This window comes from Echeneis naucrates, chromosome 4 (genome assembly GCF_900963305.1).
Source record: "Echeneis naucrates chromosome 4, fEcheNa1.1, whole genome shotgun sequence".
Taxonomy (NCBI): Eukaryota; Metazoa; Chordata; class Actinopteri; order Carangiformes; family Echeneidae; genus Echeneis; species Echeneis naucrates.
Window position 1 is genome coordinate 18,509,949 of NC_042514.1, and position 22,451 is coordinate 18,532,399.

General features: G+C 45.0%; 16 non-coding genes across 16 annotated transcripts; all 16 read right to left on the reverse strand.

Moving 5' to 3' along the window:
• Positions 1-2,116: 2,116 nt before the first annotated feature.
• Positions 2,117-2,189, reverse strand: trnav-aac (transfer RNA valine (anticodon AAC)). The gene has a single exon. It is a non-coding gene; the product is annotated as a tRNA-Val (tRNA).
• Positions 2,190-7,482: 5,293 nt separating this feature from the next.
• On the reverse strand, positions 7,483-7,555 carry trnav-cac (transfer RNA valine (anticodon CAC)). Its single transcript has one exon. It is a non-coding gene; the product is annotated as a tRNA-Val (tRNA).
• Positions 7,556-9,391: 1,836 nt separating this feature from the next.
• On the reverse strand, positions 9,392-9,464 carry trnav-cac (transfer RNA valine (anticodon CAC)). The gene has a single exon. It is a non-coding gene; the product is annotated as a tRNA-Val (tRNA).
• Positions 9,465-9,581: 117 nt separating this feature from the next.
• On the reverse strand, positions 9,582-9,654 carry trnav-aac (transfer RNA valine (anticodon AAC)). The gene has a single exon. It is a non-coding gene; the product is annotated as a tRNA-Val (tRNA).
• A 1,234-nt stretch (positions 9,655-10,888) lies between these two features.
• On the reverse strand, positions 10,889-10,961 carry trnae-uuc (transfer RNA glutamic acid (anticodon UUC)). Its single transcript has one exon. It is a non-coding gene; the product is annotated as a tRNA-Glu (tRNA).
• A 594-nt stretch (positions 10,962-11,555) lies between these two features.
• trnav-aac (transfer RNA valine (anticodon AAC)) lies at positions 11,556-11,628 on the reverse strand. The gene has a single exon. It is a non-coding gene; the product is annotated as a tRNA-Val (tRNA).
• An 840-nt stretch (positions 11,629-12,468) lies between these two features.
• On the reverse strand, positions 12,469-12,541 carry trnav-cac (transfer RNA valine (anticodon CAC)). The gene has a single exon. It is a non-coding gene; the product is annotated as a tRNA-Val (tRNA).
• Positions 12,542-14,422: 1,881 nt separating this feature from the next.
• trnav-aac (transfer RNA valine (anticodon AAC)) lies at positions 14,423-14,495 on the reverse strand. The gene has a single exon. It is a non-coding gene; the product is annotated as a tRNA-Val (tRNA).
• Positions 14,496-14,648: 153 nt separating this feature from the next.
• On the reverse strand, positions 14,649-14,721 carry trnav-uac (transfer RNA valine (anticodon UAC)). The gene has a single exon. It is a non-coding gene; the product is annotated as a tRNA-Val (tRNA).
• A 1,132-nt stretch (positions 14,722-15,853) lies between these two features.
• Positions 15,854-15,926, reverse strand: trnav-aac (transfer RNA valine (anticodon AAC)). The gene has a single exon. It is a non-coding gene; the product is annotated as a tRNA-Val (tRNA).
• A 149-nt stretch (positions 15,927-16,075) lies between these two features.
• trnav-uac (transfer RNA valine (anticodon UAC)) lies at positions 16,076-16,148 on the reverse strand. Its single transcript has one exon. It is a non-coding gene; the product is annotated as a tRNA-Val (tRNA).
• A 578-nt stretch (positions 16,149-16,726) lies between these two features.
• trnav-cac (transfer RNA valine (anticodon CAC)) lies at positions 16,727-16,798 on the reverse strand. Its single transcript has one exon. It is a non-coding gene; the product is annotated as a tRNA-Val (tRNA).
• Positions 16,799-17,600: 802 nt separating this feature from the next.
• trnai-aau (transfer RNA isoleucine (anticodon AAU)) lies at positions 17,601-17,673 on the reverse strand. The gene has a single exon. It is a non-coding gene; the product is annotated as a tRNA-Ile (tRNA).
• A 2,414-nt stretch (positions 17,674-20,087) lies between these two features.
• trnav-aac (transfer RNA valine (anticodon AAC)) lies at positions 20,088-20,160 on the reverse strand. The gene has a single exon. It is a non-coding gene; the product is annotated as a tRNA-Val (tRNA).
• A 1,241-nt stretch (positions 20,161-21,401) lies between these two features.
• trnav-uac (transfer RNA valine (anticodon UAC)) lies at positions 21,402-21,477 on the reverse strand. The gene has a single exon. It is a non-coding gene; the product is annotated as a tRNA-Val (tRNA).
• A 602-nt stretch (positions 21,478-22,079) lies between these two features.
• trnav-uac (transfer RNA valine (anticodon UAC)) lies at positions 22,080-22,152 on the reverse strand. The gene has a single exon. It is a non-coding gene; the product is annotated as a tRNA-Val (tRNA).
• Between the last annotated feature and the right edge of the window lie 299 nt (positions 22,153-22,451).

A 22,451-nucleotide genomic window follows, 5' to 3' on the forward strand; every position in this document is an offset into this window, starting at 1 on the left:
CTCTTGATCTTCGCTTTTTCCCATGCCCCAGTTGTGGTAGAGAGCTGTCCCAGCTTTCGAGTAGCAGCAGCGGTGTCCCTGACACCAGAACAATTGCAGTGGTATCAGATGTCGGAAGAGGCCGTCCCACAAGTGTCTCTGGCTTTACATCCTAAAACATCAGCTAAAGAATTGGGTGGGATGGTAAAACTAGCATTAGCACAGGATGATTGGGTTATCACGGACATTCGCGGAGTACTTTTATTCGGCTAGAGCCACATATACTCAATTCAAGTAGAAGCCGTAGATAGCTCAGTTCTGGAGGAGGCCCAGGTCTCCCAGTTTCACGGTAGAGAAAAAACAGATCACCCTGAGGCTGCGTCTATCATTGACTCTCTACCAGAGTCCCTATGGGCGCAGGGCCCGACAGATGTGCGACTGGTGCAATGTGAACCATTAACTTTTGAGGTTAACACTTCTGATCCAGTGTGGATCAATCAGTACCCCCACAAGCCCCAAGCAGAGGAGGGCATCGCAGACACCATTCAGGGCCTCATTTCACAGGGCGTATGATCTCTGAGCTCTCTGCCGTTGTTGAAAAGAATAACTGAAAACACAGTTTCTGCCCAGTTTCAAACTGGGGATCTTTCCCGTGTAATGCAACGTGATGACCGATACACTACGGAAACCTGCACTGGACACTCTCTTCCCCTTGACGATGAAATGCCATCGTTACTTCGCTTACTTGCTGACAATGCAAGGAAGAACCAAAAACATCGCTAAAGGCAATTCTTAATCGAATTAAGAGGTATGCATTAACTGGAAAAAAGACGCTGATTTATTTCCAGCTGACAGCAAAGATGTTTCCGCCCCAGTTTCGAACTGGGGACCTTTCGCGTGTTAGGACGAACGTGATGACCACTACACTACGGAAAACCGCACATGTCACCTCCTTCCGCTTATCAAGAAATGCCATCATTACCACTGTTGCGATAGCCTCCCACGTGCTCTGAAAAGAACAATAGAGAGGCCTACATCCTGAAGCCTGGGCCAGAGTTGTCTGCCTGTTTGGAAATGGCGCCATGACCCCAGGATTCACCCCTAGGGTGTGGTTCTGAGTTTGAAGAGGAGGGCATTTGCTAGACACAAGCGCCCTCAGCAGGGATCCCCGATGACGTCACACAGGTAACAAAGACGCTCCATGGCTCTTGATCTTCGCTTTTTTCCCAGTGCCCCGGTTGTGGGAGAGAGCTTTCCCAGCTTTTGTCTGGACCTCTCCAATGATATTCTAATTGCTTCAGACAATGGATCAGCCTCCATACTTCTCCTTTTGGATCTTAGTGCTGCTTTCGACACCATAGATCACAATATTTTACTAGAGACTGGAACATGAAATTGGGATTAAAGGAAGTGCAATAAGGTGGTTCAAATCCTATTTATCAGATAGACATCAGTTTGTTCATGTTCACAACAGCTCCTCCTCATGCACTGCAGTCAGTTATGGAGTCCCACAGGTTTGGGTACTTGGACCAATCGTCTTTACGCTTCATCTAGGCACCAAATGCCATCTTTACTACCGCAATTACACAATGAATTGACCAAACAAACAGCTGAAGCCAACATTTTCTATTCTAATTCAGAGGTAGCACTTACCAAATACACAGGTCATACTCGCTCCAAGGCTCTCGATCTTCGCTGTTTCCCAGTGCCCCGGTTGTGGGAGAGAGCTGTTCCAGCTTTCGTCTGGACCTCTGATTGTTGCATCACCGAAATTTCCTCTTCCTACGAATAGACGCAGATACTGGCAGGTCTACTCACGAGAAGTCTTGAAGTGAAGCATCAGCTGATCTCTGACCTCTCTGCCGTTGTTGAAAAAGAATAACTGAAAACACAGTTTCTGCCCAGTTTCAAACTGGGGATCTTTCGCCTGTAATGCAAACGTGATGACCGATACACTACGGAAAGCTGCACTGGACACTCCCTTCCCCTTGACGATGAAATGCCATCGTTACTTCGAATATTGCTGACAATGCAAGGGAAGAACCAAAAACATCGCTAAAGGCAATTCTTTAATCGAATAAGAGGTATGCATTAACTGGAAAAAAGACGCTCATTTATTTCCATCTGACAGCAAAGATGCTACCGCCCAGTTTCGAACTGGGGACCTTTCGCGTGTTAGGCGAACGTGATGACCACTACACTACGGAAACCTGAATGCAAGCTGCTCCGCCCCTTCCAATCTAATGATTTCTGACGTGAACAGGTACTTTCATAAAAGCTGCATTTGCTCTTCCAGTTTGCATCACCGAAATTTGGTCTTCCTAAGAATAGATGCAGATACTGGCAGGTATGGCTAGTTATTTTACTTCCTAACATTCATCGTTATTGGGTGCGGTAAGCGTGTTGCGTCATTTCCGGTCACTGGCGGTTGTGCTCTCTATTGTGCTTGTGTTGTTTCCACTGTTCTTCTGCTATTATTTCCTAATTCCACTCGAGTAATCAGGCAGAAAATTATTTTCACACCAACACTAGGTTTTAGAAGTCAATATCTCCCCTTTCTCCAAAGTTTATAACCGTTTCTGTTCCTCCGCTAATCAAACTACCCGATTAGCAATGTCCTCTAGCTCTCTGTCTCCACTCTCTGTTCCTCCTTCTCCTCCTCCTCTCCTCTCCTGTTCTCTGTGCCTCATGTGTAGTTATTCTTCTGCCTCCTTTTATGATAGCACCTCTTGTCATAGATGTAGAATGATGGTAGAAATGGAGGCGAAGATTAATGAGTCAGAATCCCGGCTCCGCACTTTAGCTAGCCCAACTTATGCTAGTGTAGTTAGCCCCCCCCCTGTAGCTGGTGCGGACCAACCTAGACGAGCTCATACAGCAGCTAAGATAGTTTCCTCCCCCCCAGTGGCTCCCGAGCAGCCGGGATCTAGTCAGGGCGGCTGGGTGACTGTCCGAGACATGAGGCATAGTCGTAGGCAGCAGCCCCCGGTTCACCATCGACCAGTTCACGTTTCCAACAGGTTCTCCCCTCTCAGCGACACACCCGCTGAAAAGCCGACTCTAGTGATTGGTGATTCTATTCTGAGAAACGTGAAGTTAGCGACACCGGCGGCCATAGTGAAGTGTATCCCGGGGGCCAGAGCAGGCGACATCCAGTCTTATCTGAAACTGCTGGCTAAGGGTAAACGTAAATATGCTAATATTGTAGTTCACGTCGGCAGTAACGACACCCGACTTCGCCAGTCGGAAGTCACAAAAATGAATGTGGAATCGGTGTGTACTTTTGCTAAAACGATGTCGGACACTGTAGCTTTCTCCGGCCCCCTCCCCAATCGGACCAGTGATGACATGTACAGCCGCATGTCGTCATTTAAACCGCTGGCTGTCGAGGTGGTGTCCCGAAAACAACGTGGGCTACATAGATAACTGGAAGTCTTTCTGGGGGAGACCTGGTCTAATTAGGAGAGATGGTGTCCATCCCACCGTGGACGGGGCCGCTCTCATTTCTAGAAATATGGGTGGTTTTCTTAGAAATCCAAAACCCTGACAATCCCGGGTCTAGACCAGGAGGCAGAGCCGCAGTTTAACACGCTCCTCTGCGCCTCAGTCAGAGCGGTCATCTGCCGAGAATAGAATAGAGTCTCTGTCTATGTTTAGGTCTATAGAAACCGTGTCTGTCCCCCGACGACCTAAATTTAGAAAAGTTAATAAACTCAAATTAATTCTAAAAAAGAGGAGCTAAAAACAAAAACCTAACTGTAATTAAAACAGCCACAAACTTAGTCTCAAATAACACTGCGATCAAATGTGGACTGTTGAACATTCGATCATTATCATCAAAATCTCTACTAGTAAATGATCTCATAGCTGATCACCATATTGATTTATTTTGTATAACTGAAACGTGGCTGCAGCAGGATGAGTATGTTAGCATTAATGAAGCTACACCCCCAACTCATGTTAACTTTCATATCCCTCGTACCACAGGTCGAGGAGGTGGGGTGGCTGCAATATTTCAGTCAAGCCTATTAATCAACCCCAGACCAAAATCTGGCTGCAGGTCTTTTGAAAGCCTCACTCTTAGTCTCTCCCACTCGGACTGGAAAGGTGAAAAACCAGTTCTGTTAGTTACAGTATACCGTCCACCTGGTCCGTACTCAGAATTCCTATCAGAGTTTTCTGAGTTTATATCAGAGTTAGTACTTAGTACAGATAAAATCATTATTCTGGGAGATTTCAATATACATGTTGATGTAGAAAGCGACAGCCTTAGTTCTGGGTTTCTTTCCCTACTAAACTCAATTGGCTTTTCCCAGCACGTGAATGAACCCACTCACTTTTACAATCATATCCTTGATCTTGTTCTAACTTATGGCATTGAAATTGACAAGCTAACAATTCTTCCCCAAAATTCTCTCCTGTCTGACCATTACCTTATTACATTTGAGTTTACTTTAATGGGCTCCACAGCATTGAGGAATAAATTCAGCTATAGAAGATGTTTATCTGAAGCTGCTGTGGCTAAATTTAAAGAGAACATTTGGTCATCATTCCCAACAATGCCATATCTAAATCTAAATTTAAATGAGGATTTCTCCCATACGCAGGTTGATGACCTTGTGACTAGCACTATGGCCACACTGCGTTCGAATCTTGATAATGCCGCCCCTCTCAAAAAGAAAGTATTCAATCTGAGGAGGATGGCTCCCTGGTATAGTTACCAAATCCGTACCTTGAAGCAGACATCAAGGAAATTAGAAAGAAACTGGCGTTCCAGTAAGTCAGAAGAGTCTCACAGAGCCTGGAAAGACAGCCTAAAAACGTATAAAAAAGCTCTCCGCAGTGCTAGAAGTTCATATTACTCAGCACTCATAGAAGAAAACAAGAACAACCCCAGGTTTCTCTTCAGCACTGTAGCCAGGCTGACAGAGAGCCATAGCTCAGTTGAACCAGTGATCCCCTTAGCTCTAAGCAGTAATGATTTTATTAGTTTTTTTTTTTCAGACAAAATTCTCACGATCAGAGAAAGAATTTATCAGCTCTTGCCTACGTTAGATAAAAATCCCCTTCTGAAGACGGCAACTGCTGAATCAGCTGCGGCGCCTCTTTTACATCTGGAATCATTCTCACCTCTAAATCTCTCAGAGCTAGCTTCTATAGTTTCATCATCCAGACCGTCAACCTGTCTATTAGACCCAGTACCAACTAGCCTCTTTAAAGAGATCTTTTATGTAATTGAGCCGTTTATTCTAGATTTGGTTAATCTGACTTTATTTCTGGGTTATGTACCTCAGGCACTTAAGACTGCGGTCATCAAACCCCAGCTTAAAAAGCCTAATCTTGATCCAGATGTTTTGGCAAACTATAGACCCATATCGAACCTTCCATTTATTTCTAAAATCATTGAGAAAGCTGTAGCAAAACAACTACACGAGCATCTGGATGGGAACAGTTTGTTTGAAGAGTTTCAGTCAGGATTTAGAGCCCATCATAGCACAGAAACAGCGCTGGTTAAAGTCTCCAATGACATTCTAATGGCCTCAGACAATGGATCAGCCTCCATACTTCGCCTTCTAGATCTTAGTGCTGCATTCGACACCATAGATCACAATATTTTACTACAGAGACTGGAACATGAAATTGGAATTAAAGGAACTGCACTAAAGTGGTTCAAATCCTACTTATCAGATAGACATCAGTTTGTTCATGTAAACAACAGCTCCTCCTCATGTACTGTAGTCAGTCATGGAGTCCCGCAGGGTTCGGTACTTGGACCAATCCTCTTTACGCTTTATCTGCTTCCTCTAGGCAACATTATCAGGAAACACAGCATCAATTTCCACTGCTACGCAGACGATACTCAGCTGTACCTATCAATGAAGCCAAATGAAGTCAGTCAGATAGTCAGACTGCAGGCATGTCTTGATGACATAAAAGTCTGGATGACTGGAAATTTTTTACTTCTCAACTCTGACAAAACAGAAGTTATTGTACTCGGTCCTAAGCACCTCAGAAAAATACTATCTAATCATCTCATCAGTTTTGGACGGCATTACTTTGGCCTCCAGCTCCACTGTAAGAAACCTTGGAGTAATTTTTGACCAGGACATGTCCTTTGTCCCTCACATAAAACAAGTTAGTCGGGCAGCTTTCTTCCACCTGAGAAACATTAGGAAAATCAGAAACATCCTCTCTCAGGATGATGCAGAAAAACTAGTCCATGCATTTGTAACTTCTAGGCTGGACTACTGTAACTCATTACTATCTGCATGTCCAAACAAATCTCTAAAAGGCCTTCAGTTAATTCAGAACGCTGCTGCACGAATATTAACAGGAACTAGGAAAAGAGATCACATCTCTCCCGTGTTAGCTGCTCTTCATTGGCTGCCAGTAAAATATAGAGTAGAATTCAAAATCCTTCTTTTAACGTATAAAGCTCTTAATGGCCAAGCTCCATCGTATCTCAGAGAGGTCATAGTTCCTTACTGTCCTAGCAGGCCACTCCGCTCTCTAGATGGAGGTTTACTTGTGGTTCCTAGAGTCTCCAAGAGTAAATCTGGAGGCAGATCGTTCAGTTATCAGGCTCCTCTTCTATGGAACCAACTCCCAGCATCGGTCCGGGGGGCGGACTCTTTAGTAACTTTCAAGACCAGGCTTAAAACTTTCCTGTATGACAGAGCGTACAGTTAAAAAGTCCTCTACTCTTTAGGTATGCTGCTATAGGCCTAGGCTGCTGGGGAAGGACTGAGCTTCTCTCTCTCTCTCTCTCTCTCTCTCTCTCTCTCTCTCTCGCTCTCTGTCTCTCCCTGTCACCCTCTCTCCCTCTTTCTCTCTAACTCCCTCCTTGCATGCGCTGATAAAAACCATCCTTATTAAAAAAAAAACAAAAAAAACAAAACAGTTTCACCCAGTTCTAAGCATTTATACTGCATTTACTAACCATGTTCTGCCAAAGTCTCTGTCTCTCCCAGTTCCTCTCCTCTCTCTCCCTGTCCTCATCCTGCAGGTGGTGACTCATCTCCATCCCATGTTCCTGCAACACCTGCTGGTCCCATATAGCATGAATTCTGTATTACAGCTCAACTCCATGAACTTCATGCAACAACATGTTCCTGCCTACACCCCCCCCCTCCAATGCCTGCCTGCCTGTCTCTCTCTCTCTCTCTCTCTCAACCCAACCGGTCAAGGCAGATGGCCGCCCCCCTTGAGCCTGGTTCTGCTCGAGGTTTCTGCCTCTTAAAGGAAGTTTTTCCTTTCCACTGTTGCCAAGTGCTTGCTCATCGGGGGATCTGTTGGGTCTCTTTAAATAAATTTATAAAGAGTTTGGTCTAGACCTGCTCTATATGTAAAGTGCCTTGATGTAACTTTGTTATGATTTGGCGCTATACAAATAAATCTGATTTGATTTGATTTGATTTGATATACTCACGAGAAGTCTTGAAGTGAAGCATCAGCTGACCTCTGACCTCTCTGCCATTGTTGAAAAAGAATTACAGAAAATACTGTTCCTGCCCAGTTTCGAACTGGGGACCTTTCGCGTGTGAGGCAAACGTGATGACCACTACACTACAGAAACCTGTACAGGACACCCTCTTCCCCTTGTTGATGAAATGCCATCGTTACTACTGTTGTGATGGCCTCCCACGTGCTCTGAAAAGAACAATAGAGAGGCCGACATCCTGAAGCCTGGGCCAGAGTTGTCTGCCTGTTTGGAAATGGCGCCATGACCCCAGGATCCACCCCAAGGGTGTGGTTCTGAGTTTGAAGAGGAGGGCATTTGCTAGACACCAGCGCCCTCAGCAGGGATCCCCGATGACGTCACACAGGTAATAAAGACGCTCCATGGCTCTTGATCTTCGCTTTTTCCCAGTGCCCCAGTTGTGGGAGAGAACTGTCCCAGCTTTTGTCTGGACCTCTCCAATGATATTTTAATTGCTTCTGACAATGGATCAGCCTCCATACTTCTCATTTTGGATCTTAGTGCTGCTTTCGACACCATGCACCATGCACTAAGGTGGTTCAAATCCTATTTATCAGATAGACATCAGTTAGTTCATGTTAACAACAGCTCCTCCTCATGCGCTGCAGTCTGTTATGGAGTCCCACAGGGTTCACTACTTGGACCAATCCTCTTTATGCTTCATCTACTTCCTCTCGGCAACATTATCAGGACATCAGACATTTCTTGAACACATACAAGTCTGGATGACCCATCATTTTTTACTCCTTAATTCTGACAAAACTGAAGTTGTTGTACTCGGCCCGAAGCACCTCAGAGAAATGCAATCTAATCATAATCAGTCTGGATGGCATTACGTTGGTGTCCAGCTCCACTGTAAGAAACCTCGGAGTAACCTTTGACCAGGACATGTCCTTTGTCCCTGACATAAAAGAAGTCAGTAGGGCAGCTTTGTTCCCCCTGAGAAAAATTAAGTAAATCAGAGACATCCTCTCTCAGGATGATGCAGAAAAACTCGTCCATGTATTTGTAACTTCTAGGCTGGACTACTGTAACTCGTTACTATCTAGATGTCCAAACAAATCTCTGAAAGGCCTTCAGTTGATTCAGAACGCTACAGCAAGAAAATTAACAGTCACTAGGAAATGAGATCACATCTCTCCCGTGTTAGCTGCTTTTCATTGGCTGCCAGTAAAATATAGAGTAGAATTTAAAATCCTTCCGTTAACATATAAAGCTCTTAATGGCTGAGCTCCATCACGTCTCAGAGAGCTCATAGTTCCTTACTGTCTTAGTAGGCCACTCCACTCTCTAGGTGGAGGTTAACTTGTGGTTCCTAGAGTCTTCAAGAAGAAATCTGGAGGCGGCTCTTTCAGTTAACAGGCTCCTCTTCCATGGAACCAACTTCCAGTATCGTTTTGGGGGGCGGACTCTTACGCAAATTTCAAGATCAGGCTGAAAACTTTCTTATATGACAGAGCTTATAGTTAAAAAGTTAAAGTCCTCTACTCTTTAGCTATGCTACTATAGGCCTAGGCTGCTGGGGGAAGGACTGAGCTTCTCTCTCTCTCTCTCTCTCTCTCTCCCTGTTTCTCCCAGTTCTAAGCATTTGTACTGCATTTACTAACCATGTTTTCCCGAAGTCTGTCTCTCCCAGCTCCCCTCCTCACTCCCTGTCCTCATCCTGCAAGTGGTGACTCATCGCCATACCATGTTCCTGCAAGGCCTAGACCTCTAGACCTGCTCTTCATGTAAAGTACCTTTATGTCACTTTGTTATGATTTGGCGCAATACAAAGACCTGCCCCTCATGTAATTTTACTACGAAAATTGAAGCAGCTGAGAATGCAAGGCAAGAACCAAAAACATCGCTATAGCCAATTTTTCTAATTGAATTAAGAGGTATGCCTTAACTAAAGAGAGATGCTGATTTGTTTCCAATTGATAGCAAACATGTTTCTGCCCAGTTTCGAACTGGGGACCTTTCGCGTGTGAGGCGAACGTGATGACCACTACACTACAGAAACCTGCGCAGGACACCCTCTTCCCCTTGATGATGAAATGCCATCGTTAATACGAAAATTGAAGCAACTGAGAATGCAAGGCAGGAACCAAAAACATCTGTTTCCAGCTGACAGCAAACATGTTTCCGCCCAGTTTCGAACTGGGGACCTTTCGCGTGTTAGGCGAACGTGATGACCACTACACTACGGAAACCCGCACAGGTCACCTCCTTCCGCTTATCAAGAAATGCCATCATTAACACTGTTGCGATAATTGCAGTGGTATCAGATGTCGGAAGAGGCCGTCCCACAAGTGTCTCTGGCTTTACATCCTAAACATCAGGCTAAAGAATTGGGTGGGATGGTAAAACTAGCATTAGCACAGGATGATTGGGTTATCACGGACATTCGCGGAGTACTTTATTCGGCTAGAGCCAACATATACTCAATTCAAGTAGAAGCCGTAGATAGCTCAGTTCTGGAGGAGGCCCAGGTCTCCCGGTTTCACGGTAGAGAAAAAAACAGATCACCCTGAGGCTGCGTCTATCATTGACTCTCTACCAGAGTCCCTATGGGCGCAGGGCCCGACAGAAGTGCGACTGGTGCAATGTGAACCATTAACTTTTGAGGTGAACACCTCTGATCCAGTGTGGATCAATCAGTACCCCCACAAGCCCCAAACAGAGGAGGGCATCGCAGACTTCATTCAGGGCCTCATATCACAGGGCGTATGATCTCTGACCTCTCTGCCGTTGTTGAAAAAGAATAACCGAAAACACAGTTTCTGCCCAGTTTCAAACTGGGGATCTTTCGCCTGTAATGCAAACGTGATGACCGATACACTACGGTTCTGAGTTTGAAGAGGAGGGCATTTGCTAGACACCAGCGCCCTCAGCAGGGATCCCCGATGACGTCACACAGGTAATAAAGACGCTCCATGGCTCTTGATCTTCGCTTTTTCCCAGTGCCCCGGTTGTGGGAGAGAGCTGTCCCAGCTTTTGTCTGGACCTCTCCAATGATATTCTAATTGCTTCAGACAATGGATCAGCCTCCATACTTCTCCTTTTGGATCTTAGTGCTGCTTTCGACACCATAGATCACAATATTTTACTACAGAGACTGGAACATGAAATTGGGATTAAAGGAACTGCAATAAGGTGGTTCAAATCCTACTTATCAGATAGACATCAGTTTGTTCATGTTCACAACAGCTCCTCCTCATGCACTGCAGTCAGTTATGGAGTCCCACAGGTTTGGGTACTTGGACCAATCGTCTTTACGCTTCATCTAGGCACCAAATGCCATCTTTACTACCGCAATTACACAATGAATTGACCAAACAAACAGCTGAAGCCAACATTTTCTATTCTAAATCAGAGGTAGCACTTACCAAATACAAAGGTCCGGTTTGTCTGCAGTTTTCTCATATTTAGAGCCGACAGCAGATCTGTTTCTGCTCAGGTTTGAACTGGGGATCATTCGCGTGAAAGGCGACCGTGATGACCACTACACTACAGAAACCGGAGCACAAGCTGCTCTGCCCCTTCTGTCAGGTTTAAGCCACCTACAACATGATTAAACAGGGAAGAAAGACAAAGGACAACAGCGCTCATTTTTACTTGCAAGGAGAACAGACAGAGATATGTTCAGTTACATTCTCTAACTGCTCTGACGTATCTCTTCCGTTCTCCCCTCTTTATTTCCTTAGGGTGGTCCCTAGTTAGTATGATCTCAAGTCCTGTAAGAAAAACACAAGTTTCTGCATTGCTGCAGGGTTAGTAAAAGTACAAAAGATACTCATGAGAAGTCTTGAAGTAAAGTATCAGCTGATCTCTCTACCTTTGTTAAGAAACACAGAAAGTTGTATTTCTGCCCAGTTTCGAACTGTGGACCTTTCGCGTGTGAGGCTAACTTGATGACCACTACACTACAGAAACCTGCACAAGCCAGCCCCTTCCCCTTGATGATGAAATGCCATTGTTACTACGAAAATTGAAGCAACTGAGAATGCAAGGCAAGAACCAAAAACATCGCGAAAGCCAATTCTCTAATTGAATTAAGAGGTATGCAGTAACTAAAAAAAGATGCTGATTTATTTCCAGCTGACAACAAACATGTCTCCGCCCAGTTTCGAACTGGGGACCTTTCGCGTGTTAGGCGAACGTGATGACCACTACACTACGGAAACCCACTCAGGTCACCTCCCTCCGCTTATCAAGAAATGCCATCATTACTACTGTTGCGATCGCCTCCCACGTGCTTTGAAAAGAACAATCGAGAGGACTACATCCTGAAGCCTGGGCCAGAGTTGTCTACATGTTTGGAAATGGCGCCATGACCCCAGGATCCACCCCTAGGGTATGGTTCTGAGTTTGAAGAGGAGGGCATTTGCTAGACGCCAGCGCCCTCATCAGGGTTCCCCAATGACGTCACACAGGTAATAAAGACGCTCTCTTGCATTTTTTCCATATTAAGAGCCAACAGCAAATCTGTTTCTACCCAGTTTCAAACTGGGGATCTTTCGCGTGTAATGCAAACGTGATGACCGATACACTACGGAAAGCTGCACTGGACACTCCCTTCCCCTTGACGATGAAATGCCATCGTTACTTCGAATATTGCTGACAATGCAAGGGAAGAACCAAAAACATCGCTAAAGCCAATTCTTTAATCGAATTAAGAGGTATGGATTAACTAGAAACAGACGCTGATTTATTTCCAGCTGACAGCAAACATGTTTCCGCGCAGTTTCGCACTGGGGACCTTTCGCGAGTTAGGCGAACGTGATGACCACTACACTACCGAAACCTGAACGCAAGCTGCTCCACCCTTTCCAATCTAATGATTTCTGACGTGAACAGGTACTTTCATAAAAGCTGCATTTGCTCTTCCAGTTGCATCACCGAAATTTGGTCTTCCTAAGAATAGATGCAGATACTGGCAGGTATACTCACGAGAAGTCTTGAAGTGAAGCATCAGCTGACCTCTGACCTCTCTGCCTTTGTTGAAAAAGAATTACAGAAAATACTGTTCCTGCCCAGTTTCGAACTGGGGACCTTTCGCGTGTGAGGCGAACGTGATGACCACTACACTACAGAAACCTGTACAGGACACCCTCTTCCCCTTGATGATGAAATGCCATCGTTACCACTGTTGTGATCGCCTCCCACGTGCTCTGAAAAGAACAATAGAGAGGCCTACATCCTGAAGCCTGGGCCAGAGTTGTCTGCCTGTTTGGAAATGGCGCCATGACCCCAGGATCCACCCCTAGGGTGTGGTTCTGAGTTTGAAGAGGAGGGCATTTGCTAGACACCAGCGCCCTCAGCAGGGATCCCCGATGACGTCACACAGGTAATAAAGACGCTCCATGGCTCTTGATCTTCGCTTTTTCCCAGTACCCCGGTTGTGGGAGAGAGCTGTCCCAGCTTTTGTCTGGACCTCTCCAATGATATTCTAATTGCTTCAGACAATGGATCAGCCTCCATACTTCTCCTTTTGGATCTTAGTGCTGCTTTCGACACCATAGATCACAATATTTTACTAGAGACTGGAACATGAAATTGGGATTAAAGGAACTGCAATAAGGTGGTTCAAATCCTATTTATCAGATAGACATCAGTTAGTTCATGTTAACAACAGCTCCTCCTCATGCGCTGCAGTCTGTTATGGAGTCCCACAGGGTTCGCTACTTGGACCAATCCTCTTTATGCTTCATCTACTTCCTCTCGGCAACATTATCAGGACATCAGACATTTCTTGAACACATACAAGTCTGGATGACCCATCATTTTTTACTCCTTAATTCTGACAAAACTGAAGTTGTTGTACTCGGCCCGAAGCACCTCAGAGAAATGCAATCTAATCATAATCAGTCTGGATGGCATTACGTTGGTGTCCAGCTCCACTGTAAGAAACCTCGGAGTAACCTTTGACCAGGACATGTCCTTTGTCCCTGACATAAAAGAAGTCAGTAGGGCAGCTTTGTTCCCCCTGAGAAAAATTAAGTAAATCAGAGACATCCTCTCTCAGGATGATGCAGAAAAACTCGTCCATGTATTGTAACTTCTAGGCTGGACTACTGTAACTCGTTACTATCTAGATGTCCAAACAAATCTCTGAAAGGCCTTCAGTTGATTCAGAACGCTACAGCAAGAAAATTAACAGTCACTAGGAAATGAGATCACATCTCTCCCGTGTTAGCTGCTTTTCATTGGCTGCCAGTAAAATATAGAGTAGAATTTAAAATCCTTCCGTTAACATATAAAGCTCTTAATGGCTGAGCTCCATCACGTCTCAGAGAGCTCATAGTTCCTTACTGTCTTAGTAGGCCACTCCACTCTCTAGGTGGAGGTTAACTTGTGGTTCCTAGAGTCTTCAAGAAGAAATCTGGAGGCGGCTCTTTCAGTTAACAGGCTCCTCTTCCATGGAACCAACTTCCAGTATCGTTTTGGGGGGCGGACTCTTACGCAAATTTCAAGATCAGGCTGAAAACTTTCTTATATGACAGAGCTTATAGTTAAAAAGTTAAAGTCCTCTACTCTTTAGCTATGCTACTATAGGCCTAGGCTGCTGGGGGAAGGACTGAGCTTCTCTCTCTCTCTCTCTCTCTCTCTCCCTGTTTCTCCCAGTTCTAAGCATTTGTACTGCATTTACTAACCATGTTTTCCCGAAGTCTGTCTCTCCCAGCTCCCCTCCTCACTCCCTGTCCTCATCCTGCAAGTGGTGACTCATCGCCATACCATGTTCCTGCAAGGCCTAGACCTCTAGACCTGCTCTTCATGTAAAGTACCTTTATGTCACTTTGTTATGATTTGGCGCAATACAAAGACCTGCCCCTCATGTAATTTTACTACGAAAATTGAAGCAGCTGAGAATGCAAGGCAAGAACCAAAAACATCGCTAAAGCCAATTTTTCTAATTGAATTAAGAGGTATGCCTTAACTAAAAAGAGATGCTGATTTATTTCCAATTGACAGCAAACATGTTTCCACCCAGTTTCGAACTGGGGACCTTTCGCGTGTTAGGCGAACGTGATGACCACTACACTACGGAAACCTGCACGGGTCACTGGCTTCCCCTTGACGATGAAATGCCAGCGTTACTCCAGCAATTACACAAACAAACAGCTGAGGCCAATTCTCTAAACTAAATCAGAGGTAGCAATAACCAAACACACAGGTCCGGCTTGTGTAGAGCCGACAGCAAATCTGTTTCTGCCCAGGTTCGAACTGGGGATCTTTCGCGTGTAAGGCAAACGTGATGACCACTACACTACAGAAACCTGAGCACAAGCTGCTCTGCCCCTTCTGTCAGGTTTAAACCACCTAGAACATGATGAAACAGGGAAGAAAGACAAAGGACAACAGCGCTCATTTTTACTTGCAAGGAGAACAGACAGAGATATGTTCAGTTACATTCTCTAACTGCTCTGACGTATCTCTTCCGTTCTCCCCTCTTTATTTCCTTAGGGTGGTCCCTAGTTTGTATGATCTCAAGTCCTGTAAGAAAAACACAAGTTTCTGCATTCCTGCAGGGTTAGTAAAAGTACAAAAGATACTCATGAGAAGTCTTGAAGTAAGTATCAGCTGATCTCTCTACCTTTGTAAAGAAACACATAAAGTTCTGTTTCTGCCCAGTTTCAAACTGTGGACCTTTCGCTTGTGAGGCTAACGTGATGACCACAACACTACAGAAACCAGCACAGGCGAGCCCTTTCCCCTTGATGATGAAATGCCATCGCTAATACGAAAATTGAAGCAACTGAGAATTCAAGGCAGGAACCAAAAACATCGCGAAAGCCAATTCTCTAATTGAATTAAGAGGTATGCAGTAACTAAAAAGAAATGCTGCTCTGTTTCCAGCTGACAGCAAACATGTTTCCGCCCAGTTTCGAACTGGGGACCTTTCACCACAGAGAAATGCTATCTAATCATAATCAGCCTGGATGGCATTATGTTGGCTTCCAGCTCCACTGTTAGAAACCTTGGTGGAACCTTTGACCAGGACATGTCCTTTGTCCCTCACATAAAAGAAGTCAGTAGGGCAGCTTTGTTCCACCTGAGAAACATCAGGAAAATCAGAGACATCCTCTCTCAGGATGATGCAGAAAAACTCGTCCATGCATTTGTAACTTTCAGGCTGGACTACTGTAACTCGTTACTATCTAGATGTCCAAACAAATCTCTGAAAGGCCTCTAGACCTGCTCTTCATGTAAAGTACCTTTATGTCACGTTGTTATGATTTGGCGCAATACAAAGACCTGCCCCTCATGTAATTTTACTACGAAAATTGAAGCAGCTGAGAATGCAAGGCAAGAACCAAAAACATCGCTAAAGCCAATTTTTCAAATTGAATTAAGAGGTATGCCTTAACTAAAAAGAGATGCTGATTTATTTCCAATTGACAGCAAACATGTTTCCGCCCAGTTTCGAACTGGGGACCTTTCGAGTGTTAGGCGAACGTGATGACCACTACACCACAGAAACCTGCACTGGTCACTGCCTTCCCCTTGACAATGAAATGCCATCGTTACTACAGCAATTACACAAACAGCTGAAGCCAATTCTCTAATCTAAATCAGAGGTAGCAATAACCAAACACACAGGTCCGGCTTGTGTAGAGCCGACAGCAAATCTGTTTCTGCCCAGGTTCGAACTGGGGATCTTTCGCGTGTAAGGCGAACGTGATGACCACTACACTACAGAAACCTGAGCACAAGCTGCTCTGCCCCTTCTGTCAGGTTTAAACCACCTAGAACATGATGAAACAGGGAAGAAAGACAAAGGACAACAGCGCTCATTTTTACTTGCAAGGAGAACAGACAGAGATATGTTCAGTTACATTCTCTAACTGCTCTGACGTATCTCTTCCGTTCTCCCCTCTTTATTTCCTTAGGGTGGTCCCTAGTTTGTATGATCTCAAGTCCTGTAAGAAAAACACAAGTTTCTGCATTCCTGCAGGGTTAGTAAAAGTACAAAAGATACTCATGAGAAGTCTTGAAGTAAAGTATCAGCTGATCTCTCTACCTTTGTAAAGAAACACATAAAGTTCTGTTTCTGCCCAGTTTCGAACTGTGGACCTACATCCTGAAGCCTGGGCCAGAGTTGTCTGCCTGTTTGGAAATGGCGCCATGACCCCAGGATCCACCCCTAGGGTATGGTTCTGAGTTTGAAGAGGAGGGCATTTGCTAGACGCCAGCGCCCTCATCAGGGTTCCCCAATGACGTCACACAGGTAATAAAGAAGCTCTCTTGCATTTTTTCCATATTAAGAGCCAACAGCAAATCTGTTTCTGCCCAGGTTCGAACTGGGGACCTTTCGCGTGTGAGGCGACGTGATGACCACTACACTACAGAAACCTGCCACGGGCACGCCCTTCCCATTGACGATGAAATGCCATCGTTACTTCAAATATTGAAGTCGCTGAGAATGTAAGCAACGCATCAAAAACATCGCGAAAGCAAATGCTCTAATCGAATTAAGAGGTATGCCTTCACTTCGCTACTTGGACCAATCCTCTTTACGCTTCATCTGCTTCCTCTAGGCAACATTATCATGACATCAGACATGTCTTGAACACATACAAGTCTGGATGACCCATAATTTTTTACTCCTTAATTCTGACAAAACTGACATGCCATTGTTACTACAAACATTACAGAAAGTGAGAATGCAAGTGATGCACCAAAGCATAGTTGAAGCCAATTCTCCAAACTAATTCTGAGGTAGGCCTGACCTAATACACACATCCTACTCTCCTGCATTAATTCCATAATCAGAGTCCACAACTAATCTGGGTAGTTTTCCAACCCAGCGCTGGTTAAATAGTGGACCGACTAAACGTTGGGTTAACTTCACCAAACAAACTGGGTCTGTTCATTCAACCCAGGAAGATGGGTTGTTAAAATATCCCTAATATGGCTTATATTGACTATCATACTGGATTAATTTCACCCCACTAATGGGATGTTATTATTGTTTTTGTTGCTCCACCATATAATGTGAAAAATTATCAAAAAAAGTATAGATTTCTCTGGCACAACTGATGGTCATCAGTTTAACTACACATGATCATACTCACACCAGGTCTAGCATTTTCTTGTACATCTTATTGACTATCTGACCTCTCTGCCTTTGTTAAGAAAGAAAAAAATTAAGTTCTGTTTTTGCCCAGTTTCGAACTGGGGACCTTTCGCGTATTAGGCGAACGTGATGACCACTATACTACAGAAACCTGCACAGGGCAGCCCCTTCCCCTTGATGATGAAATGCCATCGTTACTACGAAAATTTAAGCAACTGAGAATGCAAGGCAAGAACCAAAAACATCGCGAAAGCCAATTCTCTAATTGAATTAAGAGGTATGCAGTAACTAAAAAGAAATGCTGCTCTGTTTCCAGCTGACAGCAAACATGTTTCCGCCCAGTTTCGAACTGGGGACCTTTCACCACAGAGAAATGCTATCTAATCATAATCAGCCTGGATGGCATTATGTTGGCTTCCAGCTCCACTGTTAGAAACCTTGGTGGAACCTTTGACCAGGACATGTCCTTTGTCCCTCACATAAAAGAAGTCAGTAGGGCAGCTTTGTTCCACCTGAGAAACATCAGGAAAATCAGAGACATCCTCTCTCAGGATGATGCAGAAAAACTCGTCCATGCATTTTAACTTTCAGGCTGGACTACTGTAACTCGTTACTATCTAGATGTCCAAACAAATCTCTGAAAGGCCTCTAGACCTGCTCTTCATGTAAAGTACCTTTATGTCACGTTGTTATGATTTGGCGCAGTACAAAGACCTGCTCCTCATGTAATTTTACTACGAAAATTGAAGCAGCTGAGAATGCAAGGCAAGAACCAAAAACATCGCTAAAGGCAATTCTTTAATCGAATAAAGAGGTATGCATTAACTGGAAAAAAGACGCTGATTTATTTCCAGCTGACAGCAAAGATGTTTCCGCCCAGTTTCGAACTGGGGACCTTTCACGTGTTAGGCGAACGTGATGACCACTACATTACTGAAAACTGAATGCAAGCGGCTCCGCCCCTTCCAATCTAATGATTTCTGACGTGAACAGGTACTTACATAAAAGCTGCATTTGCTCTTCCAGTTGCATCACCGAAATTTGGTCTTCCTTAGAATAGATGCAGATACTGGCAGGTATATTCAATAAAAGTCTTGAAGTGAAGCTTCAGCTGACCTCTGACCTCTCTGCCTTTGTTGAAAAAGAATTACAGAAAATACTGTTCCTGCCCAGTTTCGAAACTGGGGACCTTCCGCGTGTGAGGCGAACGTGATGACCACTACACTACAGAAACTTGTACAGGACACCCTCTTCCCCTTGATGATGAAATGCCATCGTTAATACGAAAATTGAAGCAACTGAGAATGCAAGGCAGGAACCAAAAACATCTGTTTCCAGCTGACAGCAAACATGTTTCCGCCCAGTTTCGAACTGGGGACCTTCCCGTGTTAGGCGAACGTGATGACCACTACACTACGGAAACCCGCACAGGTTACCTCCTTCCGCTTATCAAGAAATGCCATCGTTACTACTGTTGTGATGGCCTCCCACGTGCTCTGAAAAGAACAATAGAGAGGCCTCCATCCTGAAGCCTGGGCCAGAGTTGTCTGCCTGTTTGGAAATGGCGCCATGACCCCAGGATCCACCCTAGGGTGTGGTTCTGAGTTTGAACAGGAGGGCATTTGCTAGACACCAGCGCCCTCAGCAGGGATCCCCGATGACGTCACACAGGTAATAAAGACGCTCCATGGCTCTTGATCTTCGCTTTTTCCCAGTGCCCCGGTTGTGGGAGAGAGCTTTCCCAGCTTTTGTCTGGACCTCTCCAATGATATTCTAATTGCTTCAGACAATGGATCAGCCTCCATACTTCTCCTTTTGGATCTTAGTGCTGCTTTCGACACCATAGATCATAATATTTTACTACAGAGACTGGAACATGAAATTGGGATTAAAGGAACTGCAATAAGGTGGTTCAAATCCTATTTATCAGATAGACATCAGTTTGTTCATGTTCACAACAGCTCCTCCTCATGCAATGCAGTCAGTTATGGAGTCCCACAGGTTTGGGTACTTGGACCAATCGTCTTTACGCTTCATCTAGGCACCAAATGCCATCTTTACTACCGCAATTACACAATGAATTGACCAAACAAACAGCTGAAGCCAACATTTTCTTTTCTAATACAGAGGTAGCACTTACCAAATACACAGGTCATACTCGCTCCACGGCTCTCGATCTTCGCTGTTTCCCAGTGCCCCGGTTGTGGGAGAGAGCTGTTCCAGCTTTCGTCTGGACCTCTGATTGTTGCATCACCGAAATTTGCTCTTCCTACTAATAGACGCAGATACTGGCAGGTCTACTCACGAGAAGTCTTGAAGTGAAGCATCAGCTGATCTCTGACCTCTCTGCCATTGTTGAAAAAGAATAACTGAAAAAACAGTTTCTGCCCAGTTTCGAACTGGGGACCTTCGCTGTGAGGCGAACGTGATGACCACTACACTACAGAAACCTGCACAGGCCAGGCCTTTCCCTTGATGATGAAATGCCATCGTTAATACGAAAATTGAAGCAACTGAGAATGCAAGGCAGGAACCAAAACATCTGTTTCCAGTTGACAGCAAACATGTTTCCGCCCAGTTTCGAACTGGGGACCTTTCGCGTGTTAGGCGAACGTGATGACCACTACACTACGAAACCCGCACAGATCACCTCCTTCCGCTTATCAAGAATGCCATCATTACCACTGTTTGCGATAGCCTCCCACGTGCTCTGAAAAGAACAATCGAGAATCCTACATCCTGAAGCCTGGGCCAGAGTTGTCTACCTGTTGAAAATGGCGCCATGACCCCAGGATCCACCCCTAGGGTATGGTTTTGAGTTTGAACAGGAGGGCATTTGCCAAACGCCAGTGCCCTCAGCAGGGATCCCCCGATGACATCACACAGGTAATAAAAACGCTTCATGGCTCTTGGATCTTCGCTTTTTCCCAGTGCCCCAGTTGTGGTAGAGAGCTGTCCCAGCTTTCGAGTAGCAGCAGCGTGGTCCCTGACAACCAGAACAATTGCAGTGGTATCAGATGTCGGAAGAGGGCCGTCCCACAAGTGTCTCTGGCTTTACATCCTAAACATCAGGTTAAAGAATTGGGTGGGATGGTAAAAACTAGCATTAGCACAGGATGATTGGGTTATCACGGACATTCGCGGAGTACTTTAGTCGGCTAGAGCCAACATATACTCAATTCAAGTAGAAGCCGTAGATAGCTCAGTTCTGAGGAGGCCCAGGTCTCCCGTTTCAGGGGTCTATCATTGACTCTCTAACCAGAGTCCCTATGGGCGCAGGGGCCCCACAGAGTGTGACTGGTGCAATGTGAACCATTAACTTTTGAGGTGAACACCTCTGATCCAGTGTGGATCAATCAGTACCCCCACAAGCCCCAAGCAGAGGAGGGCATCGCAGACACCATTCAGGGCCTCATATCACAGGGCGTATGATCTCTGACCTCTCTGCCGTTGTTGAAAAAGAATAACTGAAAACACAGTTTCTACCACTGGTCACTCCCTCCCCTGACGATGAAATGGCCATCGTTACTTCGAATATTGCTGACAATGCAGGGAAGAACCAAAAACATCGCTAAAGGCAATTCTTAATCGAATTAAGAGGTATGCATTAACTAGAAACAGACGCTGATTTATTTCCAGCTGACAGTAAAATGTTTCCCCCCAGTTTTCGAGCTGGGGAACCTTTCACAAGTTAGGCGAACGTGATGACCACTACACTACGGTAAACCTGCACAGGTCACCAGCCTTCCCCTTGACAAGAAATGCCCGCGTTACTACAGCAATGACACAAACAAAGAGCTGAAGCCATTCTCTAATCTAAATCAGAGGTAGCAAGAACCAAACACACAGGCCTGGCTTGTGTAGAGCCGACAGCAAATCTGTTTCCTGCCCAGGGGTTCGAACTGGGGATCTTTCGCGTGTAAGGCGAACGTGATGACCACTACACTACAGAAACCTAGCACAAGCTGCTCTGCCCCTTCTGGTCAGGTTTAAGCCACCTAGAACATGATGAAACACAGGGAAGAAAGACAAAGGACAACAGCGCTCATTTTTACCTTGCAAGGAGACAGACAGAGATATGTTCAGTTACATTCTCTAACTGCTCTGACGTATCTCTTCCGTTCTCCCCTCTTTATTTCCTTAGGGTGGTCCCTAGTTAGTATGATCTCAAGTCCTGTAAGAAAAAACACAAGTTTCTGGCATTGCTGCAAGGGTTAGTAAAAGTACCAAAAGATACTCATGAGAAGTCTTGAAGTAAAGTATCAAGCTGGATCTCTCTATCTTTGTTAAGAAACACAGAAAGTTCTGTTTCTGCCCAGTTTCGAACTGTGGACCTTTCGCGTGTGAGGCTAACTTGATGACCACTACTCTACAGAAACCTGCACAAGCCAGCCCCTTCCCCTTGATGATGAAATGCCATTGTTACTACGAAAATTGAAGCAACTGAGAATGCAAGGCAAGAACCAAAAACATCGCGAAAGCCAATTCTCTAATTGAATTAAGAGGTATGCAGTAACTAAAAAGAGATGCTGATTTATTTCCAGCTGACAACAAACATGTTTCCGCCCAGTTTCGAACTGGGGACCTTTCGCGTGTAAGGCGAACGTGATGACCACTACACTACGGAAACCTAGGGTATGGTTTTGAGTTTGAACAGGAGGGCATTTGCCAAACGCCAGCGCTGGTCACTCCCTTCCCCTTGACGATGAAATGCCATCGTTACTTCGAATATTGCTGACAATGCAAGGGAAGAACCAAAAACATCGCTAAAGGCAATTCTATCGAATTAAGAGTATGCATTAACTGGAAAAAAGACGCTGATTTATTCCAGCTGACAGCAAAGATGCTACCGCCCCAGTTCCGAACTGGGGACCTTTCGCGTGTTTAGGCGAACGTGATGACCACTACACTACGGAAACCTGATGCAAG